We start from the raw sequence: 26,158 nt of genomic DNA on the forward strand, positions 1-26,158 counted from the left end.
AGCTAACCTGTCCCTGGTTAACTAGAAAGTCCACTCTGTCTCCACACTGTCCAATCGGAAGTACCCCGGCCGCCTGGGGACAGCTGGTCCGAGTTAACTAACTCCCTCTCGGCTCCTTCACTGCTTTCCTCACGTTACTTCGCTTCCCTGCGGAAGAAGGGAACTCCTGCGAGCAGGCAGGGGGATGGCTGCACAGGCCAAGGGGTTCTCAGCTGCACCCGGCCCCGATTCTACGCCCAGCTTAAGCCAAGGCGAGGAGAAAGAAAGGCAAGGCAGACAGACAGACAGACAAGGTCTTTCCTACGTGACCGAGCGGAGCTTGCAGCAAAGGCGACCACCGACATCCACGCTCCCGAGGACGCGCGCGGGTCCGGCTGCCGGGCCCACGGAGGGAACGCGGCGGCCCCGGGGCAGCTCCCGCGCCCCACCGCCCGGCCTCACGCCCACCCGCGGCCGCCGCCGCCTCAGACCCGCCCGCCCCGCTCGGCCCCGCCCCACCTGCTCCGCTCCCCGCCGCGTCTCTACACCGCCGCCACCTCCCAGAGGAACATCCCGGCTCCACCTCAGCCCACCTCAGTCCGTCCTCTCCGCAACTCCGGCTCCCAACCACGAGGGCTGTGTCCCTCCACACGGACCCCAGGTTTCGCCTCCAGGGCTCGGCCTCGCCGACAAACACAAAACACGATGGGAGAGGCAGCGGGGGTGGGGACACAGCGTGAGGGAGACGAGGGGGAAAAGCAAAAGGGAGGCCCGGAAGCAATGTCGCGGGCCCTTCCGGTCCCCGCGACGGTAGCCCGAAGGGGTCAAATTTCATAGCTTGGCGCTGCCGGATACGAGCTGTGGGAAACTAAGATTACGCATGCGTCAAGCGGGGCACTTCCGGAGAATGAAGGTTGGGCTAGTGGGTCTTGTCAGGAATGTTTTACTGAAGCTTCTCCCCAACTAGCAGCCAAAAATAGTTTATTGTTTTGAAGACTTTTTTTTTTTATAAAGCTGTTATTCTTAGTAAAATTAATGGGTGTTCATTTCAGGAAGTTTGAAAACTACAAATAAACAGAAAAAAAAAAATCAAAATTCCACCGAGATTATGTGGTCTTTCGTCCTTCACAAGTCTTTTTTTTTTTTTTTACTCATGAGGGCAGTTGACTTCCCATTGGTTGTTTCATTTGTTACTTCTTCAAAGAGCTCCAGGGGCCTGGCTTCTACTCAGGAGAGATGGATGGGCAAATGAAGAGTGAAGTATGGCCAACTTTGTGGCCTACAGCTTTTAGCAAGAATTCTTTTATTTTTGTCAGTGTTAAGATTTTATTTTATTTATTTACTTTTTAATGCCAAATGCCGTTTATTGAAGGAGGGAGGAGGTCTTAAATACAGGCTTACAGCACAATGGGAGAACCCTGGAGGGCAGAAGTTTGCTACCTATGTTTTACAATCTTGCATCTAAGCTGTTAATGCCCATTATGCAGGATACACAGACAAGGAACTTCCCTTAAGCATTCAGGAGGGTGGAACCCGGCAGGGAATTAGCATAGGGAAGGATATCAAGGTCAAGGTCAGCAAACAAGGCAGTTACCCAAAATGGGGGCCAGTCCCCCCTTTTACTAAAAAATGAGCTTCTGACTTAGGTTGTGTGGGATGTCAGCAGGTCACCTTACCCGTCATGGAGACACCTGCCCAAGCCACACAGGCGCTCTCTCTTAGGTTGGTGAGCACCCCCCAGGTATTACCCATCTCTGAATACTCATTATCATGTAGGCTCAATGGTGTGTGAGCTGCAGAGTTAACTGCTGCCAAAGATCTCAAAGTGGCACTGGGCTTGCAATCTGTGTGTTCGACACAGAAAAGACCAACAGAGGTCCTAACCCACCCCTAGCCAGTAGGCTAAAGGCAACTGAACCATTCCCTTCCTTAACGAGTCTTACTGCAAATTGGAGTCCTTGTAAGATGGTATCCTAAAAGCAAATGGAACTTGAGTTTATAAATTTATAACTTTCAAAGCCAATCGAAATATATATAACTATTGAATTAAATTTATCATGCCCAATAGAATGAAAGATTAACTAACTGTGGTAGCTACTTTTGCTGCCAGGGTCTCCACTGTGCTAGCTGTAGTAAGCAATTATGAAATGGCAATCCCAGAAACAGTGGCAGCGGTGGCCGCCACTGCTATAACAGCAACAACGGCAGCAGCGATGTCAAATTCTCTTCTGGAGCGTGTGGACATCCACTGGCATGGATACAACTCCAGGAACACGAACCACCAAGGCCCATTTTTCTTGATCCCAGCACGACTTAATCTGGCAGCTCTGCAAAAGAACAACTAAGAACCATAAAGAAAAAATAGGCGGGCTGGAGAGATGGCTCAGAGGTTAAGAGCACTGACTGCTCTTCCAGAGGTCCTGAGTTCAATTCCCAGCAACCACATGGTGGCTCACAACCATCTGTAATGAGATCTGGTGCCCTCTTCTGATCATACATGCTGTATACATAATAAATAAATAAATCTTTAAAAAAATAAAGAAAAAATAGGTAGCTCTCAAGGAGCAGAACTAATAGTCTCATAATGGCTACATTCAGGCTCACAAATTTTAAGGTATCTTCAAAGGGGGCTAAATGAATTTCAGGAGGCTAATAATGTTGCACAGAGCCACTCCTGAAACATAGGTACTACACCAGCTTGAAGAGGATTGCTTCACAAGTCTTTAATGTGTGTCTGTGTGATATACAAAGGGGCTCTTGTTTTTTGTTGTTTTTAAATTTTATTTGGTGTGATAGGTGATTTGCCAATAAGTTATGTTTCTCATGGTTCTTATCTGACGCTTCATCTGCTTCTCTCAATATAGCCTCATTGCTTAAATGCCTGTTTTGTGTCTTTAAGACCCTCAAGATCAGCCTTTCCTTAGAAGTTTTTTTCAAGCCGGGTGGTGGTGCACATGCCATTAATCCCAACACTTAGGAGGCAGAGATAGGAGGATCTCTGTGAATTCAAGGCCAGCCTGGTCTACAAAACAGCCAGTACTGTTACACAGAGAAACCCTGTCTGGACACCCTCCCGCTCCCCCCCCCCCTAAAAAAAAGTTTCTTTTGATTTTTTTTTTCTCCTCTTGTGGTTCTTCCTCCTCTGGTTTTATTCAGGCCTTGGTTCTTCCTTAGGATTTGGTTCAGATATCTTTCCTGGGTTTCCTTCTTGTTTGGGGGGTGCAACATAGGGTTTCACCTTGTGTGTGTTTCTCTTGCTTCTTTCTTTACTTCTCTCTGCCTAGTCATCTTTGAATGCAAGCACTTTCAGTGAAGAGCTGACCAGAAAAGCTCCCCTCTCCCTTTTTTTTCCCCCTCGGAGAATGCTAAGAACAGCATAATAGATAAACTGCCAACTTAAACTGTCCTCTCCTTCCACTGCCCTCTCATAACCCTACCTGCAAGGCTAAAGGAAGCTGATACATAGAAACAGAGAGCAGATTCAAGATCTTTGGGATTTATCATAGTGGTTTTAATATAGGGTCTTAACATGTAATTTTATCTGGCCTGGAACTTGTAGACCAGACAAAGATCTGTCTCTGTTTTCCACGTGCTGGATTAAAGGTATGAGCCACCATGCCCTTTGATATATATATGTATTACACACACACACACACATACACACACACACACACACACACACACACACACACACACACACACACGCGTGTGTTTCTGTGTTTGGGTATTTGAAAGAAAATGGCCCCCAAAGGGCATGCTACTATTAGGAGGTATGGCCAAATTGGAGTAGGTGTGGTCTTGTTAGAGGAAGTGTGTCAGTGTGGAGGCAGATTTTGAGGTCTCATATTTGCTCAAGATACCACCCAGTGTCTGAGACTACTTCCTCTTACCTGAAAGATGTAGTACTCTGTTGTTGGTTGTTTTTTATTCTTTGACTCTTTTGGGGGCCTGCCATCCAGCTCCCAAATAAATACACAGAGGCGTATACTTTCTTATGAACGCCTGGCATTAACTTGGCTTGTTTCTAGCCAGCTTTCCTTAACTTAAATTGTCCTGTATATCTTTTGCCTCTGGGCTTTTACCTTTCTCTATTTCTTTTCTTTTCTTTCTTTCTTTTTTTTTTTTTTTTTTTTTGAGACAGGGTTTCTCTGTGTAGTTTTGGTGCCTGTCCTGGATCTCACTCTGTAGACCAGGCTGGCCTCGAACATCCACCTTCGTGACAGAAATTGGTGAGGGGACTGTAAGACCTGAGTAAGATGTCAAAACAGAATAGGTAGCTTCTGTGTCCAAAAGAAAGTCATTGGACTTCCCCATTACCTGCAGGCTCAGAGAGGGCAGTGGATTAAGCAGGTCACTTCTCCGCCAGGCTTAGGAGTTCTCAGTTGCAGAGTTGGTAAGGCTGGACCTCCGTGGCATGGCATAAAGGATGAGCCTGTGAGGGGGGGGGGATTCCAATTTCCAGTGCCCAGGCTGTCAGTAGACAGAGCATGTCCTCCTGGGCAGCAGGGGGTCAGGGCACTACCATGACCAGTGACCCTGCTTGTTGCATTTGAAGCAAGTTTTTGGTGGAGTTGACTTGGGCTGGGGATGGAGCCTCATGGCGGACTTCCCTTGTACTCCTTGTGGGAGCCCTGGTGGCCTCAGGGCAGCTGCTAAAGCTTGGGCTTGGAGCATGTTCTGTTGTAGTCTTCTCCGTCAGCTTGACTCTGCTGTTATTCTTGAGCATTAAGAACTTCAAAAGCCATTTTCACCAATTCCTGTAGGGGAGTTTGGGGATACTCCTCAGCTTTTTAAATTTTTTTCTTTTAAGATTCATTTATTTATTATGTATGCAGTGTTCTGCCTACATATATGCCTGCAGGTCAGAAGAGGGCACCAGATCTCATGACAGATGGTTGTGAGCCACCATGTGGTTGCTGGAAATTGAACTCGGGACCTCTAGAAGAGCAGCCGGTGTTCTTAACTGCTGAGCCATCTCTCCAGCCCTAATTTTTTTTTTTCTAATATCTGGTGCTGACTGAGAAATGAAGACGGCAGGAGTCTGGCGAGACCGAGTATGAGAAGAAACCAGGGATAAGATCTGGCCTTGTTAGGCCAGTGTGTGGGCTGAGGCACTGGGATATAGTGGGAGGGGAGGACAGGAAGGAGGGTAAGGAGGAGGAATTTGGTCTTAGATTTGTGGCCCCAGAGGAGGGGGTTGGGTTGGTAGAGTTTGGGGGATCTAGGGGAGGGGTCAGTGTCTCCAGCAGTGAATGGACTGGTGCTGAGACACTGGCCTCTGTAGAGAGGATGGGAATGCAAAACCCGAAAACAGTGGACTTAGGGCAGTTCTGTAGCCCCAATTTGAATAGATTTTGTAAAAGCCCCCATTTGGGGATCAGGCTTTGAATGGCAAGTGCCCTTTCTCAAGTCTATGCTACCACAATGCATCCACTGTGGGAAGTCTTGGGTCAAAAAACGGGTGGTGGTGGTGTGGGGGGCAAATCCCTTCAACAGAATGTCTCCTGGAGAAGGGGTCCGGAACAAAGGCAGCCTTTTGCTCCAGAATGGATCAGGGGCCTGGTGCAGCCATGTCTTTGTCAGGACATCCCGAAAAATGAAGAGGCCCTTGGCTTCCTAGGCAATGACTTGAAAAGGAAACTTACTTAGCCTGGAGCCAATCTCAGTCTGTCGGAGAACAGAGCAGGTGTCAGGGAGAGGGGTGTTTTCCCACCATGCAGCCCTGGGCCAGTGGGGAAAAATCAGCACCCCCTCAGTGGAGCCTCCAGATGATAAGTCTTTGCACCCTGAAGGCCTCTCCACCAATGCAGCAAACCGAATCAGACCAAATTGGAAAAGCCCAGGTTTAATGGGTAAAGCGCCTGGGTGATTCCTGGTGCCTCAGAGAGGAGAAGGAGCCAAGAGACTGGAAGAACCATAGGGCTGTTTTCTGGGATACAGCTTATATACCCTGTGGGAGTGTTCTTGAGCCTCTCTCAGGGAGGAGCTGTGTTTGGCAGGCCTTGAAGGGGTGGGTTTGGGGAGAAGCAGTGTTTGACAAGCTTTTAAGGGACAGTTTGGGGAAAGAGGTGGTGGAGGGGAGGTGAGGTAGATCTTCCACCAGAACAGTTATCAGGTGTCTTATGCTTCAAGGCCTCTACTAGACGTTTTGAGAATTAGGGAAATGTTTTTACTTGTCTGTACTTTTTACCTTTAACCATGGTGTCCTTGAAGGGGGAGGTCTTTTTCCTCTCCTCCTGCTGGTATATAAAAAGCCCATGAGGAATAAGTTCAAGGTGACTGTGGTATTGACCCAGAGCCCTCCCAAAGCTATCCTGTGTCTTTGTCTTTTCCTTTTACATCTACATCTCTATTTTTCATATCTATTATTTCTCTTTTCTTTTCTTTTTCTTTTGTTTTGTTTTGTTTTTTTTGAGACAGGTGTCCCTGTGTAGTTTTGGTGCCTGTCCTGGATCTTGCTCTGTAGACCAGGCTGGCCTCAAACTCACAGAGATCCACCTGCCTTTGCCTCCCGGGTGGCGGGATTAAAGGCATGCCCACTGCACCTGGTATTGGTTGGATTATGTTCTCATTGGTTAAATTCTTCCATCTTTCCAGCATGGGAGAAGAAGGAAAGGGGAATTGTGGAGGGAAACAAGATGGTATTTGGGAGCACCATATCTCCCACCGAGTGCTGGGATTAAAGGCATGTGCCACCACCGCCCGGCCAAATCTGAATTTTTATAGTACCTCCAGGTAATTTTTTCTGGTTTTTCGAGACAGGGTTTCTCTGTGTAGCTTTGCGCCTTTCCTAGGACTCACTTGGTAGCCCAGGCTGGCCTCGAACTCACAGAGATCCGCCTGGCTCTGCCTCCCGAGTGCTGGGATTAAAGGCGTGCGCCGCCGCCGCCGCCGCCGCCGCCGCCGCCGCCGCCGCCGCCACCACCCCACCACCACCACCCGGCAACTTCCAGGTAATTCATTGAGTTGAATTTGAGCAACTAAGTAGGAATGGCAGGCCTGAGTTGTATTGCCATTCTTCATAGGTCAGTAAATCTTATTAGTAGGAAGCCAAGTTGGGCATGGCGGCCTATGCAAGTAATATCAGCACTTTGGAGGTGGAGGCAGGAGGATAAAGAGTTCAAGGTTATCCCTCTTTGGTTACACTTTTAGTTTGAAGCCAGCCTGGGGAAGGCAGGAGAAAGAAAGAGAGAGAGAGAGAGAGAGAGAGAGAGAGAGAGAGAGAGAGAGAGAGAGAGAGAGAAAGAGAAGAGGAGAAGGAAGGAAAGGAAAAGAAGGAAGGAAAGAAGAAAGGAAAGGAGAGGGAAATGATGTCTGTTTCCAGAAATTGGTAAAATCATGGCATACTCACACAATAACGTACTTTTTATCTGTTTTTAGGAAAAAACCAAGGGAGTATGATGAGGTTCTGTTAGTATAGTACTAGCCAAACAAAAGGGATTCCTGTAGTGCAGTCTTCATGATTAATCACAACAGTGGAAACAGTGACCCCGTCTCTCTACAAGCATGAGGACCTGAGTTTAATCTCCAGAACCCATGTGTCCTTCTTAGGGTGTCTATGGTAGTGATAAGACACGGCCAAAAGCAATTGTGTGCAGGATGATAGTGTGTGTTTTAGCTTACAGTTCCACATTTTAGTCCATTATGAAGGGAAGTTAGAGAAGGAACTCAAGACAAGAACCCAGAGGCAGGAACTCATGCAGAGGCCTTGGAGGAACTATGCTTCCTGGCTCACTCCTCATGCCTTGCTCAGCCTGCCTTCTTATATAACCAAGGACCAGCAGCCCGGGAGTAGCACTGTTCACAGTGATCTGGGCTCTCCCAATTTACTGATCGGAAAATGCCCTTCAGGCTTGTCCACAGGCCAATAAGATGGAGGCATTTTCTCAGTTGAGGTTCTAGATGACTCTAGTTTGTGTCAAGTTGACATAAAACTAGCTCGCACACCACCTAAAAATACTGGGTGGGGTGGCACTTTGTAACCTCGGTGCCAGCGAGGTGGAAGCCAGAGTGTTCCTGGAGCTTGCCAGCCTTGCAGCCTAGCCTAATCGGTGAGATCAGGGGAGTGAGACAGACTGTCTCAGAGGTGGTAGATTGTGTTCTGAGGATAATAGCACAGGTTGTCTTCTACCCCGACACACAAAGTGCACCATTATACCTGCACACAGACACATACACATAAAAACCATAAGGATGCATTCAATATTGATATGAATGATCTTCAAGACATAATAATAGGATGGGGATGTAGAGTGTGGTGGAGTGTGGAGTGCTTGCCTACTATAAACAAAGCTTTGTTTCCATTCCCTGCACCACATAAAACCAGGCATGGTGGTGTACGCATATAATTACAGCACTTGGGAGGTAAAGGCAGAAGGATCAGGAATTTGAGGCAAGAGTACAGGAGACCCTTTTTCAAACAAAATAAAACAACAACAACAACAACAACAAAACAGATGAGTGGCACACACCTTTAATCCCAGAACTTGGTAGGCAGAGACAGGTGGATCTCTGTGAGTTCGAGGCCAGCCTGGTCTACAGGTGTGTTAGTAGTTAAAAGCTTTTTTTTTTTTTCAAGACAGGGTTTCTCTGTGTAGCTCAGGATGTCCTGGAACTCATATTGCAGATCAGGCTGGCCTCAAACTCAGAGATACACCTGCCTCTGCCTCCCGAATACTGGGATCAAAGATGTGGGCCACCACTGCCTGGCAGCTTTGTTTTTTTTTTTTTTTTTTTTTTATAAATGCTCTATGTCTTGTTTTCCCTGGAAGGCTTTGCTTCCTGTGTCCCATTTTCACAGAATCCTGGGGGCTAATTAAAGCTGAAGAAAAAGATTGGGCAGGGTGGCACACTCTTGCATCCCTGCCCTCCACAGGCGAAGGTGGAGGAGGGCTAGAAGTTCAAGGCCTTCTTGGTTTATATAGTGAGTTCTGGGTCAGCCAGGGTTATATAGTGAGACCTTGACCCCCAAAACAAAAACCAAGCCAAAAGAAGAAGAGGAGGAGAAAGAGGAGAAAGGAAGGAAGGAAAGAAGGAAAAATTCCTGTTTCCTTAGAGTCAGGAAGAGAGACAATTTTGAATCTATACTAGCAGTATGTGGCTAGAGTTGTGTTTCCATGTGGTGTACAGTATCTCCTTTTGTCAATGTGTGTGTGTGTGTGTGTGTGTGTGTGTGTGTGTGTGTGTGTGTAGAAACCTTCCTAGACTGCTCCCCTCCACCCATGGCAGTCTGAAACTCCAGTAATTCTCTGAACCATAAGCCAGCCCCAATTAAATGTTTCCCTTTATAGGAGTTGCCGTGGTCATGGTGTCTCACAGCAATAGAAATCCTAACTAAGACACAGGGTTTCTCTGTGTCGCCCTGGCTGTCCTGGAACTTACTCTCAGCAGAGATCTGCCTGCCTCTGCCTCCTGAGTGCTGGGATTAAAGGTGTGCACCACACCGCCTAGCTAGCCTTGAGCTTTGAGGCAGGTACAACATAAAATAAGGTGTGAACGAAGCATAATGAGACAGCTCCTGAACTTACCTGGTGTGTTCACATGGGACATGCTGGGGAAAGAAGCTTCACAGTGCCCCAGCTCAGTAGTTCATCATACTACTCAAATGGCATGCAACTGAAAATGTATGGATTGCTTCTTTCTGAAAAATTCCATTTAATTGTTTTGGATCATAATTGACTGAAGCCTCAAGGAACTCAAAATTCCAGAGAGTAAAACCATGGAGCAGCAGGATGGCTCAGTGGGTGAAAGTACTTTAAAAAAAAAAAAGATTTATTTATTATGTATACAATGTATGCATGCTCACAGGTCAGAAGAGGGCACCAGATCTCATTACAGATGGTTGTGAACCATCACATGGTTGCTGGGAATTGAACTCAGGACCTCTGGAAGAGCAGCCAGTGCTCTTAACCTCTGAGCCATCTCTCCAGCCCTGCATGAAAGTACTTGATACCAAGCCTGACACCTGGGTTTGTTCCCTGGGACTTACATGGCTGAAAGACAGAAACTTCAACTCCTGCAGGTTATCCTCTGACTCTCTCTCTCTCTCTCTTTCACTCACACACACACACAGTGAATTAATAAATAAAATACAAGTTTTTAAAGGGCCAGTGAGACGGCTCAATGGGCAGAGCTCTTCCAGCCAAGCCTGATGTCCTGAGTTCCGTAGGAAGGATCATAGTGAAATCATGACAAGGAAGGGGACAGGAGCTACTCTTGGTGTGTAAGGGGGATGTGTATTTTTATAGCCAGGCGGTGGTGGCGCACGCCTTTAATCTCAGCACTTGGGAGGCAGAGGCAGGCGGATCTTTGTGAGTTCCAGGCCAGCCTGGTCTACAGAGCAAGATCCAGGAAAGGCACAAAGCTACACAGAGAAACCCTGTCTGGAAAAAAAAAAAAAGTATTTTTATGCTGGGTGATGGTGGCACACACCTTTAATCCTTGTAATTAGGAGGCAGAGGCAGGTGGATCTCTTTGAGTTTTAGGCCAACCTGGTCTAAGGAGTCCCAGGACTACGCAGAGAAACCCTGTCTTGAAAATTAAAAAAAAAAGCATTTTCCTATGTATGTGTCTTTGTGACTATTTGCCATGGGAGTGTGGGGGGGCCGTGGCTGAGGAGGCCAGAAGAGGGCATCTGAATCCCTGAAGCTGAAGTTATAGGTAGTTGTAAGCATACCATCATTGGTGCTGGGCACTTAATTTGGGTCCTCTGGAAAAGCAGCAAGCACTCTAAACCACTAAGTCATCTCTCCAGCCCAGCCTTCTTTGTATCCCAGATCATCTCTGAATCACTTGTAATAGCTAATACAATATTGAGCCTATGTGTATAGTCTGTACTGCATTGCTTAGGAAAAATCAGGAAAATCTGTACTTGCTTAGTATAGCTACAATGCTTTTACTTTTTTCTATGTTTTTTTTTTTATTTTGCAATACAATTCAGTTCTACATATCAGCCACAGATTCCCTTGTTCTCCCCCCTCCCACCCCCCTTGTTGTTGTTTTAAAGAGGGGTCCTGGTGGCCCAGGACGGCTTGAACTTCAGATCTTTCTGCCTCTGGCTCCCAGTTCCTGATATTATAGGTCTATGTTACCACACTAGACGCAACTTTTTTTTCTAGCTCTTTTTGATGTACAGTTGGTTGAATCCTGGGGTGTAGAGGGCTGATTACTGCAATGGAAAGCCTGGCCCACATGGCTCCGTGGACCCACATTTTCTCTGAGATGACTACTTGCTGGTTAATACTCCTGCCTGATCCCAGGTGACACACTGAACTTACATTCAAAGATGATGGCTGTCTGTTCACACTCACAGGGTAACTTACTTTGTCTAGACTAGTTGGGGTGTGGGAGCCCGTTTTCAGGTTCCTCGTGGCTTTACCCAGCAGGTCCGCATAGAGAGGTTGATTAGGACCACAGGCCTGAGTGCAGGTGTCTGAGATGGTCTGTACTTGGCTGTGCTGGGGGAGGAGGTCTTTTGCTCCACCCCTTGGCGTCTCTATAAATAGCCTGAGACAGAGACAGTCAGGGCTGTTGGAATAGGTTCCAGGCCCTCTCGAGGCTATCCTTTATTTTCTATCTGTTCCTCTCCACACTCTAAATCCTTCTATCTAATATTTCCTGCTGCTTGCACTCAAGAATACTCTGGGGAACTGTGGGGTTGGTGGGTAAAAAGCCCTGCATCAGTGGGCGTGGCTGGGCCCGACAGTTTTCATTCTCCATTCCTGCCATGATAGAGCCAATCTTGGTTTTGTTTGTTTTGGTTTTGGGTTTTGGTTTTTTGAAACACAGTTTCTCTGTACTGGAACTAGCTGTATTGGAACTAGCTCTGTAGACCAGGCTGGCCTTGAACCCACGGAGATCTGCCTGTCCCTGCCTTCTGAGTGCTGGCCTTCTGAGTGCTGGGATTAAAGGCATGTGCTACCTGGCAGAGCCAATTTTTTTATTTAATAATTGATTTATTTTTTATTTAATGTGCATTGGTGTTTTGCTTGTTTGTGTGAGGGTCCCCTGGAACTGGAGTTACAGTGTGAGCTGCCATATGGGTGCTGGGAATTGAATCTGGGTCCTCTGGAAGAGCAGTCAGTGCTCTTAACCACTAAGCCATCTGTCCAGCACCCAATCTTTTTTATAGTAACTTTTTTTTTTAGATTTATTTATATTTGTTATGTACACAGAAGAGGGCGCCAGATCTCATTACAGATGGTTGTGAGCCACCATGTGGTTGCTGGGAATTGAACTCAGGACCTCTGGAAGAGCAGTCAGTGTTCTTAACCTCTGAGCCATCTCTCCAGCCCAGCTTTTTTTTTTTTTTTTTTTTTTTTTTTTTTTTTTTTTTTTTTTTTTTAATAATAACTCTTATTGAGCTTTAGCAGACCAGATGACCCCTTCCTTTCCTTTCTTCCTTTCTTCCTTCCTTCCTTCCTTCCTTCCTTTCAATGGTTTTTCGAGACAAGGTTTCTCTGTGTAGCTTTGCGCCTTTCCTGGAACTTGCTTTGGAGACCATTATGGACTGGCCATAAATGCGTGTTTGTTTCTGGGTTCTCTTGTGTGTTACACTCTTAGGCGGTGTGTGCTCTGGTCACTGTGGCTCGTGGTGCCTTCTGAGTTTAGGTACTGTGATGCATTCACTCTTGATTCTTTTGCTCAAGACTTGTTGAAAGTTTGAGGTTATGTGGCTCCACATAAAACTTTCAGGATTGTTTTTCTGTGGTTGTGCAGAATGTTATTGGAATTTTGACCAAGATTATAGAGTCTAAATCATTTTGAATAGTTTGGCTACTTTTTCTTTCTTTCTTTTTTTTTTTTTCTTTTTTGGATTTTTTTGGAGACAGGGTTTCTCTGTGGTGTTTTGTCGCCTGTCCTGGATCTCGCTTTGTAGACCAGGATGGCCTCGAACTCACAAAGATCTGCCTGCCTCTGCCTCCCGAGTGCTGGGATTAAAGGCGTGTGTTACCAATGCCTGGTGACCCCTTTCTTTCTAGTGAATTCACTTGTGAAGTTTCTTGCCAACAGGCTGATAGTCCAGTCTTAAGTTTCTTTAACTTCAAACTTTGGACAGTGGAGGCTTATGATTTCCTTTCTGTTAAAAGGTCTCTGGATAGCCTGCTGTGGTGGTGAATTCCTTTAATCCCAGCACGCAGGAGGCAGAGTCAGGCAGATCTCTGTGAGTTCGAGGCCAGCCTGGTCTACGTATCGAGATCCAGAATAGCCAAGGCTACACAGAGAAACCTTGTCTGAAAAACAAAACAAAACAAATAGTATTGTCTATCAGTTCCCTGTGATTGTCACAACAAATGACCACACCTCCTGGTGTAAAGAGACAGCAATGTATTTTCTCACAGTTCTAGAGAGTAGAAATCTGCAGAGAAATACTTCTTGACCTTTTGACTAATATCATATGAAGAAGCTCACACCCACGATGTTGGTGATGCCAAGCCACCAAAGACTCCAGGAGAGAATCCTTCCTTGTCTCTTCCAGCTTCTGGTGGTTTTGGCTTGTGGCTACACAACTCAAATCTCTGCCGTCATCTTTATCTTGATGGGGTCTCCCTGCAATCTCCTGTCTCCTGAGGTCCAGGCTCGCTTTGAAGTCACTGTAGGACCCAAGCTAAGAACCCAGACACTCCTCCTACCTCTGGATCTCAAGGGCTGGTATTATTGGTGTGAACTGCTTCATCTGCTTTAAGAGTCTTTGTTTCTTTTAAGACTTTTCCCAAATCAGATCTTGTCCCTAGTATTCATGGACTAGAAAATGAAAACCATTTGGGGCTCCACTCTCCACTCAGCCCAGTCATGCTACTTTATGGATGAGGAAACTTTGGCTGACAGAGATTGGGGGACTTGCTCCAGGCAAATTAGACTACCTGTACCACAGAGTGCTGCCCTATGGAGAGGAAAGCAGATTTGACACCCCGAAGAGGTCTTGTCAGATCCTAACCATTTTTTCATACCTTACATGTGTAAAGGACAAATCAATTTGATCACCTCCAGGTCAGCTTCTAGTTTCAGAAGGGCCTCACTGAGCACAGCATTATGTTACATCATTAAATTAAGACCCACTGGCCGGGTGGTGGCGGCTCATGCCTTTAATCCCAGCACTTGGGAGGCAGAGGCAGGTAGATCTCTGTGAGTTCAAGGCTAGCCTGGTCTACAGAGCTAGTTCCAGGACAGCTAGGGCTACACAGAGAAACTTTGTCTTGAAAAACCATAAGGAAAAAAAAATCCACTATTCTATCCCAGAGACATTAGATATGGGACAATTGAAACTCACAGCCTCAGCCTAGGCAATAAATTCAGCTTCAGTATTCCCTGAAATGGAACAATGGAAAAGGGCCTGTGTTTGCTCTCTGGTGAGATTCTTGACTCTTATGGGCTTGTCACTGAACATAAGATAGGAAGGTTGAGAAATGTAAGTCTGGATCGTACACCATGCCAAATAAAAGATTTCAAGTCTTGAGCATACTTTGTAGTCTCAGTATTTAGGAGGCAGAGATAGGAGAATCAGGGCTTCGAGGCCAGTCTTGGCTGCATAAGATCCTGTTAAACATACTGCGCCGCCAGACCCCCCACCCCACCCCCAGAAAAAAAGCCAACAACAACCAACCAAGATTGCAAATGTCTTGTGAGGGGAGTCTGCAGGTTTTATGGTCCTTCAGCTCAGAGATGGATCTGTGGTTATGGAGCTTACTAGTCAAAAACTTCATTTGAATCCCTCAGAAACTTCAACCACCGGAAAACCATCACTATTACAAAGAGTAATATAAAGGTAACAAAGGCAAGCCTGAGGCCTTTTTCCAGATCAAAACCACTGGGTAGGCTGGGGTCTTCCATGAGGACACACACTTCCTACTGTCTTCCAGACACAGCTACCTCCTCAGGCATGTCTTCAGATTTGTCGGCTTTCTAGAAAATAAGAGCATACACAGGTTCTTTTGGGGTCTATGCGTGCGCACGCCTGCACTTCCTCAGTAGCAGCGTGTGGAAACTAAAGAGACCAAGGGTTGGAAAAAAGTGATCAAGATTTATTTAAGAGCCAGGCTTGGTAGCACACACCTTTGATCCCAGCACTCAGGAGGCAGAGTCAGATTGATCTCCGAGAGTTCAAGGCTAACCTCTACATAGCAAGTTCTGGGTCAGCTGGAACTACACAGTGAGACACTGTCTCAAAAACAAGAATAAAAAATCTTCAACATTCCCAATTTTGTATCCCGAAATTTTCTTCTAATTCCCTGGATACCTATTGTACATAATTGATGGAATTTTTCTTTTCTTTTGTTTTTCGAGACAGGGTTTCTCTGTGTAGCTTTGGGGCCTGTCCTGGATCTCGAATTGTAGACCAGGCTGGCCTTGAACTCATGGATATCCTCTTGCCTGTGCCTCTTGAGTGCTGGGACTAAAGGCTTGTACCACCATGCCTGGCATCAGTGTTACCTTTTTTTTTTTTTAATATTTAAAATTTTTTTGGGGGGATGGGGGGCAGTTTTTGAGACAGGGTTTCTCTGTGTAGCTTTGGAGCCTGTCCTGGAACTCACTCTGTAGCCCAAGCTGGCCTCAAACTCACAGAGATCCGCCTGCCTCTGCCTCCCGAGTGCTGGGATTAAAGGTGTGCAGCAGGACAGCCCAGCTGCCTAGCTTATTTCTATTTTTAAATATGTGTATGCCATGTGTTGTAACTAGAGTTTTCCTGCCTTGCCCACAGTCAGGACAAATCTCTAGTTACAAATGGCACTCAATGTGTTGGCAAGAGTTTCCACCTAAAACCTGAGAAAAAAGATTCTAAAACGGAGCTAAAAACAGTTTCTAGTTGTCTCTCTCAAGTTAGTGGCAGCCTGCATGTTTGAGCTACTATGGCGGGTTCCTGGCGTGCGTGCTCGACCTGCAGTATGGCAGGAATGAGACCTCTGCAAGTGGCACATTAAGCTGGGCCTCTACAAATGGCACATTAAGCCGCGTGATGGATTTAGCCTTTGCTAGTACAAAACAAAAAAAGAGGTTTCTGGGCTACACACTGCTTTGATAGAAGCATAGACCCACTAATTCTGAGAGTTAATGGCTCCCAGAGCTGGCGGAAAATGTACCACCACCATGTTGGGAAGCTGAAGTGGGCGGAGCCAGCAGCCACAGCGCCGTTTCAGTCTTGGAATGCTGCAGTTTAAAGCAATAGGCTCAAGATAATATAAAAATAAGCCACAGAAAGATGGCTACCACACAGAGAATCTGGATTATGTTCTCTTTGATATTTATAACTAAATAAAAACATTTGATTGCAAAAGCTGTTGAGTTATGCCAAAATGTATATTTTAAAGGTACCTTGGCTTCAAAATTTGAATATAAGGATATGTTGCTTTGGAAAGGAGGCTCTGCTTTTGTTTCCACAGAAAGCCAGAGGATATGGATTTGTTCCAGATTAAGATACATCAGATTTGACCAGCCAAGACCCCCTGAAAGGTCTCCGATGACACCAAGGTCCAGATGATCCAATATCCAGAACCGTTTCAAGGCAACTGGCTCAGACGATATACCCTCACGGACTACTCCATAATCCTAAAATTTTCTTTGTGTCCCCAATAGATACAGCGCCCCCCTCCAGCAGGAAGTAGTAAGAGAAGCTATGCCCAAATTCCCAAATATACCAAGCTGGCTTTGGAGATGTGTAAAAGTTAAAACCTTCCTCTTTTTTTAAAAAAAAAAAGAAAAAAGAAAAAGGGGAAGTGCTGTGGGATGGCCTGTATGTCAAATTGCTCTGATTGGTCAATAAATAAAACACTGATTGGCCAGTGGCCAGGCAGGAAGTATAGGCGGGACTAACAGAGAGGAGAATTGAGAGAATTCTGGGAAGTGGAAGGCTGAGTCAGAGAGACACTGCCAGCCGCCACCATGACAAGCAGCATGTGAAGATGCCGGTAAACCACAAGCCACATGGCAAGGTATAGATTATATATTATTATATATATTAATATATATATTATTATAGAAATGGATTAATTTAAGATATAAGAACAGTTAGCATACAGTTTGTAAGCAATATAAGTCTCTGTTTACTTTGTTGGGTCTGAGCGGCTGTGGGACTGGCAGGTGACAAATTTGTCCTGACTGTGGGCCAGGCAGGAAAACTCTAGCTACAATGTGTGTTTGGTGTCTATGGAAGCCAGAGTAAATCATATCCCCAATGAAGCTCACAATCATTCAACCCAGGTGCTAGAAAGCCAACTTATTTCCTTTGAAAGAGCAGCAAGTGTTATTAACCACTGAAGCATCTCCGCAGGCCTGATTGTGTTATCTTAGCTCAGTGGGTATTAACATAACATTGTCTTTGTTCTGATTACTGTTTACTATATTGTCATTCTCAATTCTTGATGAAAAATCATGTACATCCAGAGATCAACTTCAATGATTAAAACTTAGTTCATCAGGGCTAAATTGATTACTCACCAGAGAACTAGGTGGTAAGAACCCATCACTGTGGATGCCTCAGGTTACAGGACATGGAAAAATCAGTCTGGAGCTGAAAAGGAAGATTCCTCCTTGCTGGCTGTATTTCATAATGTTGAAAGGTGCTGTGCAGACTGATGGGTATTGGAGGGAGTTATAAAAAATGGCTCAGTGGTTAAGAGCATTGTTGCTCTTGCAAGGAAACTGGATTTGGTCCCCACACGTCAGCTGACAATCATTTGTAAGTTAGGTTCTGGGGAATTCGATACTATCTTCTGACCTCTGAAAAATCTAGGCACACACATGGTACACATACATACATGTAGGCAAACATTTGCACGCATTTAAAAAGTTTTACATTTTACCCATTTATGAGTTCCTATGCACTGCACAGTCAAAGTACCAGGTACAGTTGTGTTCACTGGTGATAGACTGTTATGGGAGGTAACCTATTGCTTTTTGATGAAACTTGAGACACGTTCCACAGGAGGGAATTTATGCTTGGTACTGTAAACCTGGTCAGAATTCTGTAGCCAGAAACATCATAGGCCCTACCGTGGAAGCTGCTACTGTTGTTTTATTCCATAGGCATATTGGACCCATCAAACTACTTTGTAAGTGTTTATGTTCATGCTCATAGGGTGGTGCTTCTCTCGGCGTTGGGAGGAGAGGGCTCATTTTCCAGTGGTTTGTGGATACTGCAGAGACTCACAACTGTTCCAAATGGTGAGACTAAGTGGCTGTTTAGTGATCACCTATATATATCACCCCCTCCAAGGTTCAGAGAACACTGTGGAAGGTGAGCGAGCCAGAGGACAGGGAGAAGGCTGTCTTTTGAACACGGTATGATTTTTGAACTCAGGGCTCCAGGTTGTCTGTGGTCACCTGCCCAAGACTCAGATGAAATTGCATTTGTCAACACCATCATGGATACAGAAGAGGCTCATGAGGCCCATGCCTCCCTGAGGAGCTATTGGCACTTAGTAGTTGCTAAGTGAGGGGGAGACATTTCTTGCAGGTAAGTTGTCAATGTCCTGGTAAGCAAGTTTCCACCAATACATAAGCAGTTCTAATTAAACACAATGGGTCTCATATAAACTTGTATAAACATATACACAAGACATGAACATAGAAGGGAGACTAGATGAAGAGCTTCAGATGGTGGGGAAGAGGCACAAGAGAAGGCAACAGTGAGTGTGATCAAAATACAGTATATGAATCTATGAAATTATCAAAAAATGAACTAACTAAACTTTAAAAGCACGTGGTCTATCAGAACAATTCCTGGGGTTCTTTTTGAAGTAATGAAGATGTAAAATGTGATGAGTATACCAACAACGATTGAGTTATACAGTTTGGATGGTCAGAGTGTGTGTCAATTATGTATTTTCGAAGTTATTTAAAAAAACAGCCCGACTGCTTTACATTTTCGGTTTTATACATGATTCAGATTTTCATAGCTCTTCTCCCTCTTGAGGCCCCAGCTTCTCCAGGGAGAAGGGACAGAGAGAAAGATACCGGGAGAAGTGAGCATTTCTCACTCAATGACCTCAGTGTAGCTACAGTGAGTCAACGACCTGATTGTATTCTGTTTAAATCTGGTCGGTTGAGTGAAGGGTATTTATGGGTTTTTGAGTAACGTTAATCTTCATTCTGGACTGTCATTTAGGACCCTTTAAAATAGCACTGCTTAAGCAGAGTGCAATGTCACATGCCTCTCATCTCGGCATGATGGAGACCGAGACAGGAGGATACAGAATTTCTGCTACTTAGGCCTCATAGCAAGACCTTGTCTCAAACAGCAACACAGGTCTCATCCTACCCTAGAATGGCTCACTGCTGGGTGCCATGGCCTCCAGGCACCCTTCAGTGTGCTTGTTCCTCCTGAGATACTTGGTGCCCTTTAAGTGGAGCAGCTAAACTGAGGAGTTGTGAAATCAGTCATATTATTTTCCCTTGGCGGAGCTCCCCAGTGTCAGTACAATCCCTGCTGGCACTGATTACGCCAGTGGCTTCCACTTTCAGGGCCCTCTTGCCAAATTTGTGTGTTGATACAATATAAATGTACACTAAATATTTCATTGAACCTTGATTAAAGAGGGTTGACAGGTCGGGGGGCATGGATCAGTGGGTTAAAGTGCCTGTTGTGTAAGTATGAGGCCCTGAGTTCAGATGCCCAGCACCCACATGAAAGCCAGTACCTGGTCCCTGTATCCCCAGTGCTGGGGAAAGGAGACAGGTAGATCTTGGGGGAGACAGTTAGACTCCCTGACAGTCTAACTGAACTGGTTACCTGTAGGTTCAGTGAGAGCCACTATCTCAAAAAGCTAAGGTAGGAGGCTAGAGAGATGCTCAGTGGTTGAGAGCACTGATTCTTGCAGAGGCTCCTGGTTCCAGTCCCAGAAGCCACTGTAACTCCGGCTCTAGGGAGTCTGAAACCGTCCCTTTGAAGCACCACTCAGGTGGTGCATAGACAAATGTTAGCCAAGCACTTATACACAAAGATAAAACACATCTTTTAAAAATTTAAGAACAAGGCCGTAGTGGTGGCACACGACTTTAATCCCCCCACTCAGGAGGCAGAGGCAGGTGAATCTCTGAGTTCAAGGCCAGCCTGGTCTACAGAGAAAGTTCCAGGACAATCAGGACTACACAGTGAAACCCTGTCTCAAAACAAACTAGCTCTGGCTGACTCAGAACCTGCTATGTAGACCAAGCAGGCCTTGAACTCTCCACATTCCTCCTGCCTCAGCCTCCAGAGTGCTGGGGTGTTTGTTTGTCTTTTTTTCTTACCAATCACAGATACTCTTGCATTTTGCCCTTCTCACTTAGTGATTATCTTGGAAGGTTGCAGACGTGGTTTGGTGGTAGGCAGAATGCTTACCAAGCAAGTTCAAGACGTGGGGTTCAGTTTTTCTAGCACTGAAAAAAAAGCCAAGCCAGGCACAGTTTCTATCGCTAGCTCCGGCTGTGCCTGCTGCACTACAGCCTCGACAATGAAATGTGTTATCTGTAGGTCAGTGGCACGGGGACTGTCTCACTTGTGCAAGGTCCTGGGCTGCTGTCCCCAGCGCCCTAACAACAAATGGACCAGCAATTAAGAAATCTGGCTGCTCTTACAGAGAATCCAGTTCAGTTCTCAGCACCCACAAGGCAGCTCACAGCTTGTAACTCCAGTTCCAGGGACCCTCTTATGCCCTCAGAGTACAGGGCACAAATGTGGTGTACAAACATAGATGCAGGCAAAACACTCATACACATAAAATAAAAGTAAATCAATCTTTATCAAAAAGAGGTGTTTTTCCATTGTAAGTTTGGCCAATGTAGATAAATCATACACTGATATAGATGTAATTATAGTGTTTTATGAGTGGTATCGAAATGAGTCTTTTAAAATTTGTGTGTGCTCATGTTTAAGTGTGTGTGATGTGAGTGAAGGGCAGAGGACAACCTTGAGTGTTACCAGGAACATTGTCCATCTCCTTTGAGACACAATCTCTCCTTGCCCTGGAGCTCACCAGTTTTTCTGGGATGGCTGGTCAACATCCCTAGGGATCCTCCAGTGTCCTCCCCACTCCGGGAGTGTCACATGGTCCTACCACACCTGGTATTTTCTCAGGAGTGCTGAGGGTCAAACTCAGGTCCTCGCGCTTGTGCAGCAAGGACTTGAGTGACTGAACTGTTCCCCACCCCTGAAAGGACACCGACAATTGTTTGAAAGTTTCTAGAGCCCCAGTTACATCTGTTTTGAGTACTAGTTTTGTCCTAGTTTCCTGCCTGCTGTGATAAACACCATGACCAAAAGTAATTTAGGGAGGAAAGGGTTCATTTTATCTTATGCTTCCAGATAACAGTCCGTCTGTGAAGGAAGTTAGGCGAGAACACAGGATAGGAACCTGGAGGCAGGAGCTGACGCAGAGGCCATGGAGGAGTGCTGCTTACTGGCTTGCTCCTCATGACTTGCTCAGCCTGCTTTCTTATAGAACCCAGGGTCACATGCTCATCAGTGGCACTGCACTCAGTGGTCACGCCCCCCACATGAATCATTGATCAAGGAAACGCCTGACAGACTTGCCAACAGACTAATACGATGGAGGCATTCTCTCAGTTGAGGTTCCCTCTTCCCAGATGACTCTAGCTCATGTCAAGTTGACAACAAACTAACAAGAACAGGTTTGTTTTTGTTTTATTGTTTTGTTTTTTGAGCTAGGGTTTCTCTGTGTACCAACCTTGGCTGTCCTGGAACTCACAGAGATCCACTTGCTTCTGCCTCCTGAGTGCTGGGATTAAAGGCATGCCGCCGCCGCCGCCACCCCCACCACCACCCGGCATACACACCTTTTTTGAGACAGGGTTTTGTGTAGATAAATTTCTAAATGGTCTTATTAAATTAAAAAAACACAGAGCCAAATGTAGGGGTGAAAGCCATAGAGAGATCAGGGAAATAGGGAAAGCCACCAGCCAACCTTACCTCACCAACTCTGCAGCTTCCAAATGCGAGTTACTTCCTGTCTACCCACGCATACATGCCTTGCCCTTCTGCCATCTGATTTGCTCTGTCCAGCTACCTCACTCCCTCTTCCTACACAGCTCTGTCACTTCCTGTCTGTCTGTACAGACCTCCAGACCTCCATGGTTAACTAGTGTTGGAATTAAGGTGTGTGCCACCACACCTGGCTCTGTTTCCAGTGTGGCCTTGAACACACAGAGATCCTGCCTACTAAGTGATAGGATTAAGGGCGTGTGCTACCACTGCCTGACTTCTCTGTTTGCTTATAATGGCTGGCCTTTTTCCTCTGATCTCCTGGCAAGCTTTATTTATTAAAGCACAAATAAAATACCAGCACATTTCAGCACAATATCACCACAGTCTTGTTATGTATCTCAAACAGTTCTTGAACTCATGATCCTCCTGCCTCATCATCCTGAGTAATGGGATTTTATGTCATCACTATTGGCTACAATTCACCCATTTAAAGTGTAGAAACATAGTAGATGTTAGTGTAGAAAATTATTCAAACCTGATCAAAATCAATTTTACTATTACTATCACCTTAGACTACCGGACCCTAAATGACCATGATTCTGCTTTGTCTTTTTTTGTTTGTTTTGTTTTTTGTTGTTTGACTTGTGAAAGGGTTTTTCTATCTAGTCCTTGCTGTTCCGGAACTTGCCATGTAGACCAAAATGGCCTGGAAGTCACTGCATAGTGACAGCTGGTCTTGAACTCCTGATCTTACTGCCTCAGCCTCCCAAGTGATAAGTGATCCATGGAGGCCTTGTGGAACAATCATAGCATGCCTGACTCCAAGTGCAAGAGGGTACCACCATGCTCTTCTGTTCTGACATGTATTTGTGCATTGATTTAGAAAGAGAGTGTGCTGAAATGGGACCATGGCAGCCAGCATGGCTCACGGTTTTTCAATTTCCTAACTAACCAATGGGCTGCACATTTCGAAAGATATGCCTGGGAAGGCTTTGGGAGCCTTCAGTGATGATGGGTCTACTGGATGCAGACTATTCTCATTGGTTTGTTCTAGCCTCTAGTTCTGATGGTGTTTAAGTTATCCTCCTGTGTCATTCCCAGGATGTACAGCTATGATAGCGTAGGATGGGGCAGTGCAAGACAGATGACAATTAAGGCTCACAAGCAGTATGGGAATATATCTTGTGTCCACATGGTTTATTGTAAACTGATGCTGGTGATGATGTGAATATGGTTTTCTTCAGAGGAACTGAGAAATATTAGAAGAAACCCACAGATTCATAGGGCTGTGGCAAGATCAGGCATTTTAAAAGTACTTCTTTATATGGCCTATCTGCTGTTAGTATTAATAATAAGCCTTCATTATAAGTATCTACTTTAAATAAGCTAAGATGTTACAGATTGGGGTAATTTGAATCTCTTGTTTTTTCCAAACTGGCTTCAGGACTACCCACAAGTAGCTTGGTAACTGCAGTGGTCCTTTGGAACCCCCCAACAGATGACTTAAGGAACTGACAGCCTTTAGAATCCTCTAACAGATGACTCAAGAAAACCTACATGTCAGCCACAGCTACTCGCTGCCAAACTACATTGGCCGTTTTAAACATTCTGTGTCCTGTATTTATGATTGTCATCTTGAGTGTTGACCGTTTAAAAACACTATTCTTTGAAAAAAAGAAGAAAGTGTGTGTGTGTGTGTGTGGGATGTTCTGTATGGCAAATGTGTTGCTGATTGGTCAATAAATAAATCACTGATTGGCCAGTGGCCAGGCAGGAAGTATAGGCAGGACAAGGAGGAGAATAAAGCTGGGAAGTGGAAGGCTGAGTGAGAGAGACACTGCCAGCCGCCATGATGAGAAACAGCATATGAAGATGCCGGTAAGCCACGAGCTATGTGGCAAGGTATAGATTAATAAAAATGGGTTAATTCGTGATAGAAGAAGTAGATAACAAGAAGCCTGCCACGGCCATACAGTTTGTAAGCAATATAAGTCTCTGTGTTTACTTGGTCGGGTTTGAGCGGCTGTGGGACTGGCAGGTGAAAGAGATTTGTCCTGACTGTGGGCCAGGCAGGAAAACTCTAGCTACAAATGGCGCCCAATGTGGGGCAAGAGTTTCCACCTAAAAACTGAGAAAAAAGATTCTAAAACGGAGCTAAAAACAATTCCTAATTGTCTCTCTCAAATGAGTGGCAGCTGCGGGTTTGAGCTACTGGTGGGTTCCTAGCGTGTGCGCCTGACCTGCAGTATGGCGGGAATGAGGCCTCTACAAGTGGCACATTAAGCTGCATGGTGGATTTAGCCTTTGCTAGTACAAAAAAAAAAAAAAGAGGTTTCTGGGCTACACGCTGCTTGGATAAAAGCATAGAGACCCACAATAGCTCCCAGAGCTGGCGGGAAAACGTACTACCGCCATGTTGGGAAGCTGAGGTGGGCGGAGCCAGCAGCCACAGCTGCTGCAGTTTAAAGCAATAGATTCACAATAAGACAGATTCAGATGTAACAGTTTACAATGTGTGTAAAAGATATGTAGGCTTGAAAGAGACAAAAAAGGTGATATATACAGTTATATAAACAAATACATAGTTTTAAAAAATAAAGTCTTTAAAGAGACAGTAAAATTAATATAAAAAATAAGCCACGTGAAGATGAATATTACACAGAGAATCTGGATTGTGTTGTCTTTGGGATTCTTAACTGCAGAAAGATATTTGATTGTAAAGGACGCTGAGTTAAACCAATATGAATATTTTAAAGATACCTTGACTTCAAAATTTGGATGTAAGGATGTGTTGCTTTGGAAAGGAGGCTCTGCTTTTGTTTCCACAGAAAGCCAAAGGCTATGGATTTGTTCCAGATTAAGATACATCAGGTTTGACCAGCCAAGACCCCCTGAAAGGTCTCTGATGACACCATGGCCCAGATGATCCAACATCCAGAATGGTTTGAAGGCAACTGGCTCAGACAATACAGCCTCATGGACTATTCCATAATCCTAAAATTTTCTTTGTGTCCCCATAAGATACAGCACCCCCCTCCAGCAGGAAGTAGTAAGAGAAGCTACGCCCAAATTCCCAAATTATATGTAATTTTACTTTGTTAAGGTTAAAACCTTCCTTTTTGAAAAAAAAAAAGGGGGGAAGTGCTGTGGGATGTTCTGTATGGCAAATGTGTTGCTGGTCAATAAATAAATCACTGATTTATTTTGTGTGTGTGTGTGTGTGTGTGTGTGTTTATAAGTGCATGTGGAGGTCAGAAGACCATTTGAGAGAGTTGGTTCTCTCCTTTCTGTTATGTGAAGGATCAAACTCAGGTTGTCAGGTTTTGTGGCTAGCTTCTTTATCTGCTGAGTCATCTTTCCAGTACTGAACATGAAGTTTTTATTTAAGTATGTACCTACAAGTAGAATTACTTGGTCATATAGTGGTATGTGGTGATATATTTGTAATCTAAGAAGTAAAGCTTGCCTGAAGATCAGAGGACAGAGCCAGCCATAGAGTTAAACATAGACATCAGGCAGTGGTGGCGTACACCTTTAATCCCAGCACTCTGGAAGCAAAGCCAGGCGGATCTCTGTGAGTTCGAGGCCAGCCTGGTCTACAGAATGAGATCCAGGACAGGCACCAAAACTACACAGAGAAGCCCTGTCTTAAAAAAACAAACAAACAAACAAAAAGATTATGTATCATGACCAAATCAGCTTTATCACTGAAATGTAGGGATGGTTCAGAATATGCAAGTCAATAAATGTAATAAACCATATAAATGGACTTAAAGGTAAAAATCACATGATCATTTCAACAGAAAAACAGAAAAAGCCTTTGACAAAACCCAACTTCATGATAAAAATCCTAGAAAATGTAGAGCTACAGAATAAAAACTGCACATGAGAAACTCACAGCCAGCATCTTCCTAAATGTTGAAAAGTTTGAAGCCACCCCACTGAAGTCAGGAACAAGCCAATATTATACATGAAATACTAGCTGGAGCAATAAGGAGGAGCAGGAAACTAAATGGATACAAATAGAAAAAGAAGTAAAACTATCCCTATTTGCAGATGATACATTAGAAATCCCAAAAATTCTGCCAGAGAACTCCTAGAAATGATAAACAACTTCAGCAATGTGTCAGGATACAGAACCAACCTGCACAAATCAGTAGTTTTTTTTATACACCACCAACCAACATACTAAAGGGACTCCAGCCAGCCCAAGCGTGGCAAGCATGGCTCTGGCAGGCCTTGCCCTTCCCCCATTCCCTCTGC

At 45.1% G+C, this 26,158-nt stretch overlaps 1 protein-coding gene and 1 long non-coding RNA gene across 2 annotated transcripts in view; both read right to left on the reverse strand.

Moving 5' to 3' along the window:
• The window catches only part of Setdb1 (SET domain bifurcated histone lysine methyltransferase 1), a 39,607-nt gene extending 38,838 nt beyond the window's left edge, over positions 1 to 769 (reverse strand). Inside the window, exon 1 of the mRNA XM_059265856.1 lies at positions 573 to 769. The gene's annotated coding sequence lies outside the window, so the exon portion shown is untranslated. The remainder of the gene's footprint in view (positions 1 to 572) is intronic.
• Positions 770 to 14,581: 13,812 nt separating this feature from the next.
• Positions 14,582 to 21,706, reverse strand: LOC131913288 (uncharacterized). Its single transcript, XR_009379858.1, has 2 exons — positions 21,639 to 21,706; positions 14,582 to 14,880 (listed from the first exon to the last, which is right to left on the reverse strand). It is a non-coding gene; the product is annotated as an uncharacterized LOC131913288 (long non-coding RNA).
• Positions 21,707 to 26,158: the final 4,452 nt, after the last annotated feature.

This window comes from Peromyscus eremicus, chromosome 6 (genome assembly GCF_949786415.1).
Source record: "Peromyscus eremicus chromosome 6, PerEre_H2_v1, whole genome shotgun sequence".
In the NCBI taxonomy this organism is placed as follows: domain Eukaryota; kingdom Metazoa; phylum Chordata; class Mammalia; order Rodentia; family Cricetidae; genus Peromyscus; species Peromyscus eremicus.